Source organism: Oncorhynchus masou, chromosome 23 (assembly GCF_036934945.1).
Source record: "Oncorhynchus masou masou isolate Uvic2021 chromosome 23, UVic_Omas_1.1, whole genome shotgun sequence".
Classification (NCBI taxonomy): domain Eukaryota; kingdom Metazoa; phylum Chordata; class Actinopteri; order Salmoniformes; family Salmonidae; genus Oncorhynchus; species Oncorhynchus masou.
The window spans coordinates 34,866,987-34,879,193 of NC_088234.1; the positions used below are offsets into that span (position 1 = coordinate 34,866,987).

The 12,207-nt window shown below is 41.0% G+C and overlaps 1 non-coding gene across 1 annotated transcript; it reads right to left on the reverse strand.

Moving 5' to 3' along the window:
• Nucleotides 1–9,504: 9,504 nt before the first annotated feature.
• trnaa-ugc (transfer RNA alanine (anticodon UGC)) lies at nt 9,505–9,580 on the reverse strand. Its single transcript has one exon. It is a non-coding gene; the product is annotated as a tRNA-Ala (tRNA).
• Nucleotides 9,581–12,207: the final 2,627 nt, after the last annotated feature.

The window sequence follows — 12,207 nt, forward strand, 5'->3', positions numbered from 1 at the left end:
TGGAGTTATAAAGGCAGCAATCTCACAAGCTCTTTTGGTAAGGGGTACTTGCCAATATCCCTTTAAAAGATCAAATTTGCTAACATACTTTGCTGACCCAACTTGATCAATACAGTCCTCCATCCTCGGAAGAGGGTAAAGGTCTGCTTTTGTAACATTGTTAACTTTTCTATAATCAGCCAAATTTGAACAACATGGCTCCACAATACCATTGTCCAACATATACTGCACCTCTGTTTCCAGTTGCAGTCTCTTCTCCTCAGATACACGATAAAATCTCTGCTTGATAGGCTTAGCATCCCCGATGTCTATATCATGCTCAATTAATTGGGTTTGCGATGGAGTGTCAGAAAACAAAACAGGGTAGTTTCTAATAAGAGCTACCAATTCATCTTGTTTCTCAGAGTCTAAATGATCTACCAAAACTAAGGTTTTGCAAAGTCTGGGAGTTTTTCAACTGACCTTGTAAGACCTCATCCGAAACCCTAACGTCCTCCTGTTCTCTCCCCTCCACCAAATTAAAACCACAAGATACAGTGACTGGAGCAGCAGTCAACGCTGACCTCACCGCTGGAGTGCCTTCAACTTTGCTTAGATCACGGGAGTGATAACATTTTAACAGGTTCACATGGCATAATTTAGAGGACTTCCTATGACTAAGGGTTTCAATAAGATAGTTAAAAATCTGACACTTTACGCAACACATTGAGAGGACCACAATATTTTGCCTGAAAACGTGAACTTACAAGAGACAGAAGAGCAAGTACACGATCACCGGGACTAAACTCACGCAAACTCACACAGTCATATTTCTGTTTATTTTCTGTTGAGAAGATTTTAGTTTTTCTTTCGCCAGTTCACCAGCCCTATACAACTTCAACCTAAAACCATTTACATAGTCAATAAGGTTTTGAGGTGGTTCCTCAGGCAAACAACCATCCTGCAACACTGCTAAAGACCCACGCACCTTATGACCAAACACGAAGTCATTTGGGCTAAACCCTGTGCTTTCCTGCACTACTTCACGGGCAGCTAGTAACAGCCAAAGTTACCCCACCTCCCAATCTGCAGACAGTTCTGTACAGTATGCACGAAGCAAGGATTTTAAAGTTTGATGAAAATGTTCCAAAGCTCCCTGGCTCTGGGCATGAAACGCAGTAGACTTGTTGTGTTTAACTTTAAGCTGTTTGAGAACCTAAGCAATTAAATGGAGGTAAAGTTAGACCCCAGATCTGACTGGATGATTTTTGGAATCCCAAATGTTGAAATAAATTGAGTTAACCCTACTGATTTTGAAGTTATGGTTTAAATACTTAGAGCCCAGGTGAATCCAATCACTAACGACCCTCCTCTGCCTGCAGGAGGAACCAACTCTGCACTGCTGAGGAGGAGCCGTGACAGGCCAAATACCACAGCTAAGGGCTGTGTCCAGGCACTCCGCATTGTTTTGTGCTTAAGATCAGCCCTTGGCCATGGTATATTAGCCATATACTACACCCCCTTATGCCTTATTGCTTAAATATAACACCTATATGACATACACTGAGTGCACAAAACATCTTTCCATGTCATACACTGACCAGGTAAATCCAGGTGAAAGCTTAATGATATTACTTGTTAAAGCCTCTTCAACCAGTGTAGATGAATCGGATGAAGACAGGTCAAATAATGATTTTTAAGCCTTTAAGCCTTCAGGCAATTGAAATATGGATTGTGTATGTGTGCCACTCAGAGAGGGAACGGTCAAGACAAAAGATTGAAGTGCCTTTGAACGGCGTACCGTAGTAGGTAATAGGCGCACCGGTTTGAGTGTGTCAAGAATTTCAACACTGCTGGGTGCTCAACAGTTTCCTGTGTGTATTAAGAATGTCCACCTCCCAAAGTCAACATGAGCCCGCATCCCTGTGAAGCACAGTTGACACCTTGTAGAGTCCATGCCCTGATGAAATGAGACTGTCTTGAAGGAAAAAGGGGGTGCAAATAAATATTAGCAAGGTGTTCCCAATGTTTTGTACACTCAGTGTAGAACACTTGCTGTTTCTAACACCTATATAACATATCACATGTTATGAGCTATGAATATTCTACACATATGACAGTGCAACTCAGGTGAAACAATAAATAAAGTTCCAACCAGACCAAGTGGTGCAGAAACATCAGTGCAAAGGTGCAGACAAAGCTATGGAGAAAGACCATTATTCAGAGGTTGTGGGATGTGCTGTTCTAATCTGTCTCTTTCAGCCCTGTGACACATTAAATGCCAGACAAAAGCAGCCAGGAGTTAACTGCCCTGTGGGGAGATCTTATTTACAATGTAACTGCCACTTTGACAGCCAGCCACCTTTGTCTTTGCTACTGTCTTGCTCATGTGTGCTTCTTCTTTGGCTTTGACGCCTTCTCTGTTCTTTTTTCTTTCTTTCGCTTGTCTTTTTTTTCACTCCATCTGCTATTGAGGGGACTTTAATTTCAAAGCGCCGGAGCTGGAAATTCCATCTAACAGTTTTAGTTGTGAGTTGAAAGGCTTGGCATTCAGGTGCTAGTTTCTGACTTGTCGTTTAATTGAACAATTGTTGGGGATGAAAAAAAACAGTTACATTGTAGAATAATAGTGAAGACATCAAACCTTTGAAATAACACATATAGAATCATGTGGTAACCAAAAAAGTGTTAAACAAATCAAAATATATATTATATTTTAGATTCTTCAAAGTAGATGACAGCTTGATAACAGCTGCCTTGATGACAGCTTTGCACACTCTTGGAATTATCTTAACCAGCTTCACCTGGAATGCTTTTCCAACAGTCTTGAAGGAATTCCCACATAGGCTAAGCACTTATTGGCTGATTTTCCTTCACTTTGCAATCCAAATCAACCCAAACCATCTAAATTGGTTTGAGGTCGGGTGATTGTGGAGGCCAGGTCATCTGATGCAGCGCTCAGTCACTCTCCTTATTGGTCAAATAGCCCTTACACAGCCTGGAGGTGTGTTGTCCTATTGCAAACAAATTATAGTCCCACTAAGTGCAAATCAGATGGGATGGCGTATCGCTGGAGAATGCTGTGGTAGTCATGCTGGTTAAGTGTGCTTTGAATTCTAAATAAATCACTGTCAGTGTCACCAGCAAAGCACCCTCACCATCACACCTCCTCCTCCATACTTCATGGTGGAAACTACACAAGCAGAGATGATCCGTTCACCTACTCTGCGTCTCACATAGACACGGCAGTTGGAACCGAAAACCTCAAATTTGAACTAAGATCAAAAGACATATTTCGACTGGTCTAATGTCCATTGCTCGTGTTTCTTGGCCCAAACAAGTCTCTTATTCTTATTGGTGTCCATTAGTAATGGTTTCTTTGCAGTAATTTGACCATGAAGGCCTGATTCACACAGTCTCCTCTGAACAGTTGATGTTGAGATGTGTCTGTTACTTGAACTCTGTGAAGCATTTATTTGGGCTGCAATTTCTGAGGTTGGTAACTCTGCAGCAGATATTATCCTCTGCAGCAGAGGTAACTCTGGCTCTTCCTTTCTTGTGGCGGACCTCATGAGAGCCAGTTTCATCATAGCGCTTGATGGTTTTTGAGACTGCACTCAAAGAAACTTTCAAAGTTCTTGACATTTTCCGGATTGACTGACTTTCATTTCTTAAAGTAATGATGGACTGTCGTTTCTTTTTGCTTATTTGAGCTGTTCTTGCCATAATATGGACTTGATCTTTTACCAAATAGGGCTATCTTCTGTATACCACTCCTAACTTGTCACAACACAAATGATTGGCTCCAACTTATTTTAAGGAAAGAAATTCCACAATTTACTTTTAACAAGGCACACCTGTTAATAGAAATCCATCCTGGTGACTACCTCATGAAGCTGGTTGATAGAATGCCAATAGTGTGCACAGCTGTCATCAAGGCAAAGGGTGACAACTTTGAAGAATCTCAAATATAAAATATATTTTGATTTGTTTAACACTTTCTTGGTTACTACATGATTCCATGTGCGTTGTTTCATATTTTTGATGTCTTCACTATTATTCTACAATGTAGAAAATTGTAAAAAATAAAGAAAAACCCTTGAATGAGTATATTTGTCCAAACTTTTGACTGGCACTGTACATTGATGGAAGCTACAATCTATTTGCAATATTAATGCTAATTTTTTCAGTGCAGTTGAGTACAGTACAATACATTAGATTATACTGTACTCTAGTGTGATCTACTGTACTGTACTGAACTCCACTGTACAGTATTATTGTACTGTACTCTGCTTTTCTTTGCTATACTGTTCTCTGCTATGCTGTGCAGTCCAAACTCAGATTTGGTCCGGCCAGGGCAGACTGGACAAATTTCAACTTCTTTTCAATGTCTATGGACATCTGGTTTTGGTCGGTGCTTAGTGGGTGAGGATGCGTGTTAAAGTAAATGGAAAGAGGGTAGGTATTAGGTGCAATGTCGGTGTCAGTAAGAGCCGGGAGAAGTGACATTAACCGGGGAGAGAGAGAAGAGAGAGCGGCAGAGAGAGAGAGAGAGGGAGAGTGTGAGAGGGACGGGTTGTCCAGACCGTGATCACAGTCCTGCTTGAACCACCAGATGACGTGAAGAGAAACACAAATCTGTTATGAGCTGAACATAAAAGTATGACAGTGGGAGGACAGTAGCACGTGACCTAACTGTGGTGTGTGACTACAAAGTCCATTGTAGAAAATTAAATTACAGTAATTCTTTTACTGATTTTTTTGGTAATAATATAACTAATTGGTACATCTTCCTTCAGTTGTTGCTTCTGTGAACTGTTATTATCCTCCCTCCTCATGAGGGAGAGAAATTAGAAAACATCTTGAAGATACGTGGGTTTTTAGTAATGGAATTACTAGGCAATGTTTCTTATACTTACAGAAGGAAAATAATTTCTCCAAAATAAAATACTGATTTTGATATTGTCAGATGTCTTTACTTTAACATTATTGTGTTTTGATGTATTCCTAATACCTTATGACTTTTTATGGTAGACATTGTCCAAGACCCCTTTTCTATCTGTTTGACCAGAAATCTTTGCTTATTCCTAATTTGTCTCCAGAAGAAGTTATTGACATTTCCTGCTCAAACTAGGGCAGTTCCCGTAGGCTAATTATCAACACAGAATAAACAATAATCACACATTTACGCCAAAGCCTTGAAGCCAGACCACCTCATTAAAGTGAAGATAAATAAGCCAATGAACATTCAGACCAAGGTCCTAAACTCACCTCCACAGCTCAGGCCATTTAAAAAAACTATCTGAAATCAGTTTTTCATCCCTCTTGATGGTTAGATAGTTTTTCTTCAGTTTCAGTGGCTCAGACAATGGTCATGTATTTGGATTTAGCCATAGAGGTTTCAGTCATATAAGAGGCAGCCATATAAGTTCTTATACTGGACAGTATCTGCTTATCTGAGGTCACGGCTCATACACACACCTACACATAAGCAACTAACCTGAGGACAAAACTCTCTCTCACACTGTCACGACTTCCACCGAAGGTGGCTCCTCTTCCTTTTCGGGCAGCGCTCGGCGGTCGTCATCACCGGTCTACTGGCTGCCACCGATTCCCTTTTCCTTTTCTGTTGGTTATGTCTTTATTGGTTTCAGCTGTTTCTTGTTTGGGGTTTTTGTTCAGGGCTATTTAAGCCGTTTATGCCTGCCTGCTTTTGTGCAGGCTTATTTTCTGTTCTGTGGGTGGATGGTTGCGTTTGTTTATTTGTTGGACTGTTTTAATGTCCTGTTTTGGGTAGGTCAGTATTTTGTCGCCCTATTGTTATTTGGCGTGACCTTGTTCTGTCTGGAATAAATTACGGAAACCCAAAACCCTCTGTTATCTGCACCTGACTCTGCACCCACCACTCCTAACACCGTGACACACACACGCTCACCTACACATATAATGGCAGGCTAAGGTACAGTATATAAACTCACCAAAAAAGGAAACGTCCCTTTTTCAGGACCCTGTCTTTCAAAGATAATTCATAAAAATCCAAATAACTTCACAGATCTTTATTGTAAAGGGTTTAAGCACGGTTTCCTATGCTTGTTCAATGAACCATAAACACTTAATGAACATGCACCTGTGGAATGGTCGTTAAGACACTAACAGCTTACAGACGGTAGGAAATTAAGGTCACAGTTATGAAAACTTAGGACACTAAAGAGGCCTTTCTACTGACTCTGAAAAACACCAAAAGAAAGATGCCCAGGGTCTCTGCTCATCTGTGTGAACTTGCCTTAGGCATGCTGCAAGGAGGCATGAGGACTGCAGATGTGGCCAGGGCAATAAATTGCAATATCCGTACTGTGAGACACCTAAGACAGCGCTACAGGAGACAGGATGGACAGCTGATCGTCCTCGCAGTGGCAGACCATGTGTACCAACACCTGCACAGGATCAGTACATTTGAACATCACACCTGCGGGACAGGTACAGGATGCCAACAACAACTGCCCGAGTTACAACAGGAACGCACAATCACTCCATCAGTGGTCAGACTGTCTGCAATAGGCTGAGAGGGCTTGTAGGCCTATTGTAAGGTAGGTCCTCACCAGACATCACTTGGCAACAACGTCGCCTACGGGCACAAACCTACTGACGCTGGACCAGACAGGATTGGCAAAAAGTACTTTTCACTGATGAGTTGTGGTTTTGTCTCACCAGGGATGATGGTCGGATTCGCGTTTACCGTAGAAGGAATGAGCATTACACAGAGGCCTGTACTCTGGAGCGCTCTGGAGCAGGATCAATTTGGAGGTGGAGGGTCTGTCATGGTCTGGGGCGGTGTGTCACAGCATCATCGGTCTGAGCTTGTTGTCATTGCAGGCAATCTCAACGCTGTGCGTTATAGGGAAGACATCCTCCTATCTCATGTGGTACCCTTCCTGCAGGCTCCTCCTGACATGATCCTCCCGCATGACAATGCAACCGGCCATACTGCTCGTTCTGTGCGTGATTTCCTGCAAGACAGGAATGTCAATGTTCTGCCATGGCCAGTGAAGGGCCTGGATCTCATTTCCAATGAGCACGTCTGGGACCTGTTAGATCAGAGGGTGAGGGCTAGGGCCATTCCCCCGAAAAACGTCCAGGAGCTTGCAGGTGCCTTGGTGGAAGAGTGGGGTAACATCTCACAGCAAGAACTGGCAAATCTGTTGCAGTCCATGAGGAGGAGACGTACTGCAGTACTTAATGCAGCTGGTGGCCCACCAGATACTGACTGTTACTTTTGATTTGGACCCCTCCTTTGTTCAGGGACACATTATTCAATTTATGTTAGTCACATGTGTTTGGAACTTGTTCAGTTTATGTCTCAGTTGTTGAGTCTTGTTATGTTCATACAAATATTGACACATGTTAAGTTTTCTGAAAATAAATTATGTTGACAGTGAGAGCATGTTTATTTAGTAAATGTTTCAACCACTTTCCATCCTAAAAACATGGTATAAGCAAAGGTTTTGATTTTTGGTCAAACAGATGGAAAAGGAGTGGTAGGGTGTCTTCACACTTTGCCATTTTTATTTTACTCAGTGTGGTTGGATTAACTTTTTTGTGCAGTGTGATCTATAAGAGAGCTTCACAAGCTGTTTATTCAAATGTGGGGTTTGAATAGTGTGAGAAGACAGCATATTTGTTGAGAATCACAACATCTGGTACAAAATCAATTATAGCTCTTAAAGGGGCAGTAGCCTACATTGGGTGTACATTTTTCATTTAAATTATTTAATCTGCAGTTTTTTCTGTTATTTATTATGTTACCAAAAATATGTAAATGTTAATAGTATCTTCTGATTACAATTATTATGGCTCATCTTCTAACTAAATGCAATCTATTAGCTTTCAAAATATAAGTAAGTATGTTTATCTAGCTGTACAATAACACATGCAGATGAAATGGCTTGTCCCAGAGTGCATTGAGTGAATGTTGGAAAAAGATCTTGGTTCCTTTCTGAATATAGCAATGTGAATGCAAAGAGGAATCGGACCACAAAATGGGTTAAGTGAACTGGAAAAAGAGTCAGTAACGACGTTCTTCTGTTGAAGGAGGAGCGGACCAAAATGCAGCGTGGTGGTTACTCATGTTTAATGATGGAAAATGACTTGACATGAAAATACTGAAATGTACAAAAACAACAGACGGAAACGTGAAAAAACTATACAGCCTATCTAGTGAAACTAAACACAGAGACAGGAACAATCACCCACGAAACACTCAAAGAATATGGCTGCCTAAATATGGTTCCCAATCAGAGACAACGATAATCACCTGACTCTGATTGAGAACCGCCTCAGGCAGCCATAGACTACGCTCGACACCCCACAAAACCCCAAGACAAAAACACACCACAATATCCATGTCACACCCTGGCCTGACCGAATAAATGAAGAATAAACATAATATATTTTGACCAGGGCGTGACAGAGTCGAGTCCTCATTCAAAGCAAGTGCAGTCTAAATACAAAGGTATTTGCTTCTTTTTACCTAGAGTTCACTTCAAAGAGGACTGAGATTGTTTTTTAGAGAGGACTGTGTGAAAACCCCCTTAGACAACATGTACCAGAAAAAGTCATAACATTTATCAGAAATTCATTAAAAGACTGTTATGTTGAAGACCCCTGACAACTAAAATCAACGCTTATATTTAGTTTTGGAGAAATTAAGTAAGTTTAACAAACATTGCCTTGTGCATTGTAAAATGGCCATCACGGAGTTCTTCTTTTTCTTCCTCCCCTCTTATTAAGTTATCTTATTCCTTCTCGCCGCCATTGATTTGTTTGATATTTGCCATTCACGTAATTTTTTGGATTGCTATTTGCCCTTCCCCCTAATCTTTTGGAGATATTTTCAAATATCTCTCCCTCATGGGGAGGGAGGATAATGAAAGTTCACAGAAATTGTAAGTAAAGGTAGACCTAACAAAGTGTTCATCTTTGTACTGATACCAAGTTTGTTTATGAATTAAGTGATTAAATCGGTAACGGAATTTCTGCAACCGAATTGGCTACAATGTGAAATCATGATAGTCACAAACCACAGGTGGGTCACCTGCTAGTGTCCTCCCTTTCACTGGCATACTGTTATGTTCAGCTCATAACATTTTTGTATTCTCTTTCAGTCATCTGGTGGTCAAAGCAAGACTGTGAAAACAGTCTGGACAACCGCTCACTCTCTCTCTGCCGATCTCTCTCCAGTTAATGTCACCTGTCCCGACTCTTATTGACAGCTACATGACACCGACTTTCTTTCCGTTTTTTACATCTTTCCACTTTTCATTCTTTCCGAGCATCCTCACCCACTGAGCACTAACCGACCGACACCATGGAAGTTGAAAAGTAGTTGAATTGGTCAGTCCACCCTGGCCGGAACAAATCTGAACCAATCAAAGATAATATAAATATATAAAATATATCCCATTTAGCAGACGCTTTTGTCCAAAGCGACTTACAAGTCGGCTGGGGCCACTACTTTTTACATATGGGTGGTCCTAGCGGGAATCGAACCCACGACGCTTGGCGTTGCAAGCGCCATGCTCTACCGACTGAGCCACACAGGACCCCAAAGATGTCTATGTTTCACATGTTTGGACAGCACAGTACAGCACAGTAGAAAACAGTACAGTAGAGCACATTAGAACAGTACAAAAAAAGTAAAATACAGTGCTGTAGAGTTCAGACACATACAGAAAGTAGAGTACGAGATACATACTAGAGTAGAGTATGTTATAATTTTACATTTACATTTAAGTCATTTAGCAGACGCTCTTATCCAGAGCGACTTACAAATTGATAATGTACTGTACTGAACGTATCTACTGTACTGCACTGAAATCTACCCAGTTCTACTATGCTTACATTTAAATTGTAGACATTTAGAAGACACTCTTTCCAGAGTAACTTGTGCTGTACTGTATTGTACTATACTGTACTGTAGAGCGTTGTCCAAACTTGTGGACCAACCAAATGTTGTCTTGTTTGGGGCCGGAGCTCATTACAATAATAGCCAGTTTGTAAAATAATACCCCATTATGAAAAAGAAGGATATTGCACATTTCTTCCTTTGAGTACCTACAGTGGTTGCTCCACTAAAAGTTGTGTGATTATGCTGCGGGACTTAGAGGTAATTTGTGGGTTCGTACAGTACCCTGCGTCACCACTTCATTGCTCCAGACCAGCGCAAGGGGGAGTTTAGAGCATTGATTATGCTTCTGTGTCCTACAGTGTCTCTAACTGACAATGAAAGGGGCATTGTCAGTTAGAGGTTTGTAGTTTTTCAAAGCTTGGCCTACCTAGGCCTTCCTAGGGCTTCCACTAGATGTGAACCGTCTTTAGAAACTTCAATGAGGATTCTACTATAAAGGACGGGCTCATGAAACCTGTTTGAGTCAGTGGTCTGGCAGAGAGCCTTGGTCTCATGACGCACGCTACCGGCAGAGTTACCTCTCGTTCCAGTGCTATTCTGAAGAAAAAGGAATTCTCCGGTTGGAACATTAATGATGTTTTATGTTAAAAACATCCTAAAGATTGATTCCATACATCGTTTGACATGTTTCTAAAGGACTGTAATGGAACTTTTCGAGTTTTTGTCTGGATGAAATGCATCCATCATTAAGATGGATGAGTGGGCTGAACACGCTAACAACAAGTGGCTATTTGGACATAAATTACGGACTTCAGGGAACTTTATGGAACAAATCAGTCATTTATTGTCGACCTGGGATTCCTGGGAGTGCCTTCTGATGAAGATTATCAAAGGTAAGTGAAAATATATGGTGTTGTTTCTGACTTTGTTGACTCCAAAATGCCAGATATTCCTCTGGCTGTTTTGGGTTCTGAGCGGCGTTCTCAGATTATGGTTTTTCCGTAAAGTTTTTTTGAAATCTGACATTAATGCAACCGCTGTGTCAGATTGTTTTTTAAACATTACGAAAAAAGCCTACCATGCATCTGAGACAGCGCTCAGACGTAAATATATTTCTCCGCCATGTTGGAGTCAACAGAAATACGAAATTACATCATAAATATTCTCTTACCTTTGATGATCTTTCATCAGAGTGCAGTGCAAGGAGTCCTAGTTCCACAATAATTTGTTGTTTTGCTCCATAATGTCCAATACTAGTGTCCAATTAGCTGTATTTGCTAGCACTTTCAGCTCACGTGTCCAAAATCTGACGCTGGTCCAGGAGAACTAGGACGAAAACTTCAAAAATATATATTCCAGATCGAATAAACTGGTCAAACTAAGTAGAGAATCAATCTTCAGGATGTTATTTTCATATATATCCAATAACGTTCCAACCGGAGCATACATTTTCATCTGCAGCCAAATGGAACGATGGTGACACCCACAGACAAATGCGCCACAGGAAAATGGCATTCTGTCAGGACAGTTACTATCTCCCCTCCCATTCGGTCAAAGTTCACACCAGAAGCTCCATTCCACGTTCTACTGAATGAGGACATCTAGTGGAAGGCGTAGGAAGTGCTACCAGATCCATATCTTATTTGGAAGTGGATAGGCGATGACTTGAAATTAGACATGTATTTAGAATTTCACTTCCTGTTTGGAAGATTGCCTGCCCTATGAGTTCTGTTATACTCACAGACATAATTCAAACAGTTTTAGAAACTTCAGCGTGTTTTCTATCCAATAGTAATACTAATATGCATATATTAGCAATCTAGGACAGAGTAGGATGCAGTTCACTATGGGCACGCAATTCATCCAAAGTGAAAATCCTGCCCCCTATCCCCAACAAGTTATATGACAGAGATTCTTTATTGTCTTTCACAGAAAATAATGCGCTCTCGTCCACACGCATGAAAACACTACAGCCAAAATGAGCTCATTTTTCCAAAAACAAGCCTGAAACACTTTCTAAAAACTGTTGACATCTAGTGCAATCTAGGAACTGCAATCTTGGAGAATTTTGCCTCATAAAAAACATGACAAACATTGGAAACAGTGGTAGCCTGAAATATATTTTTGGGGGATGGTTTGTCCTCAGGGTTTCGCCTGCCATATCAGTTCTGTTATACTCACAGACATTATTTAGAGTGTTTTCTATCCAAATCTACCAATTATATGCATATCCTAGCTTCTGGGACTCAGTAAATTTGGGCACGCTTTTCATCCGAACGTCAAAATACTGGCCCCTAGCCCATTAACAGAGTTTTGGAAAAACG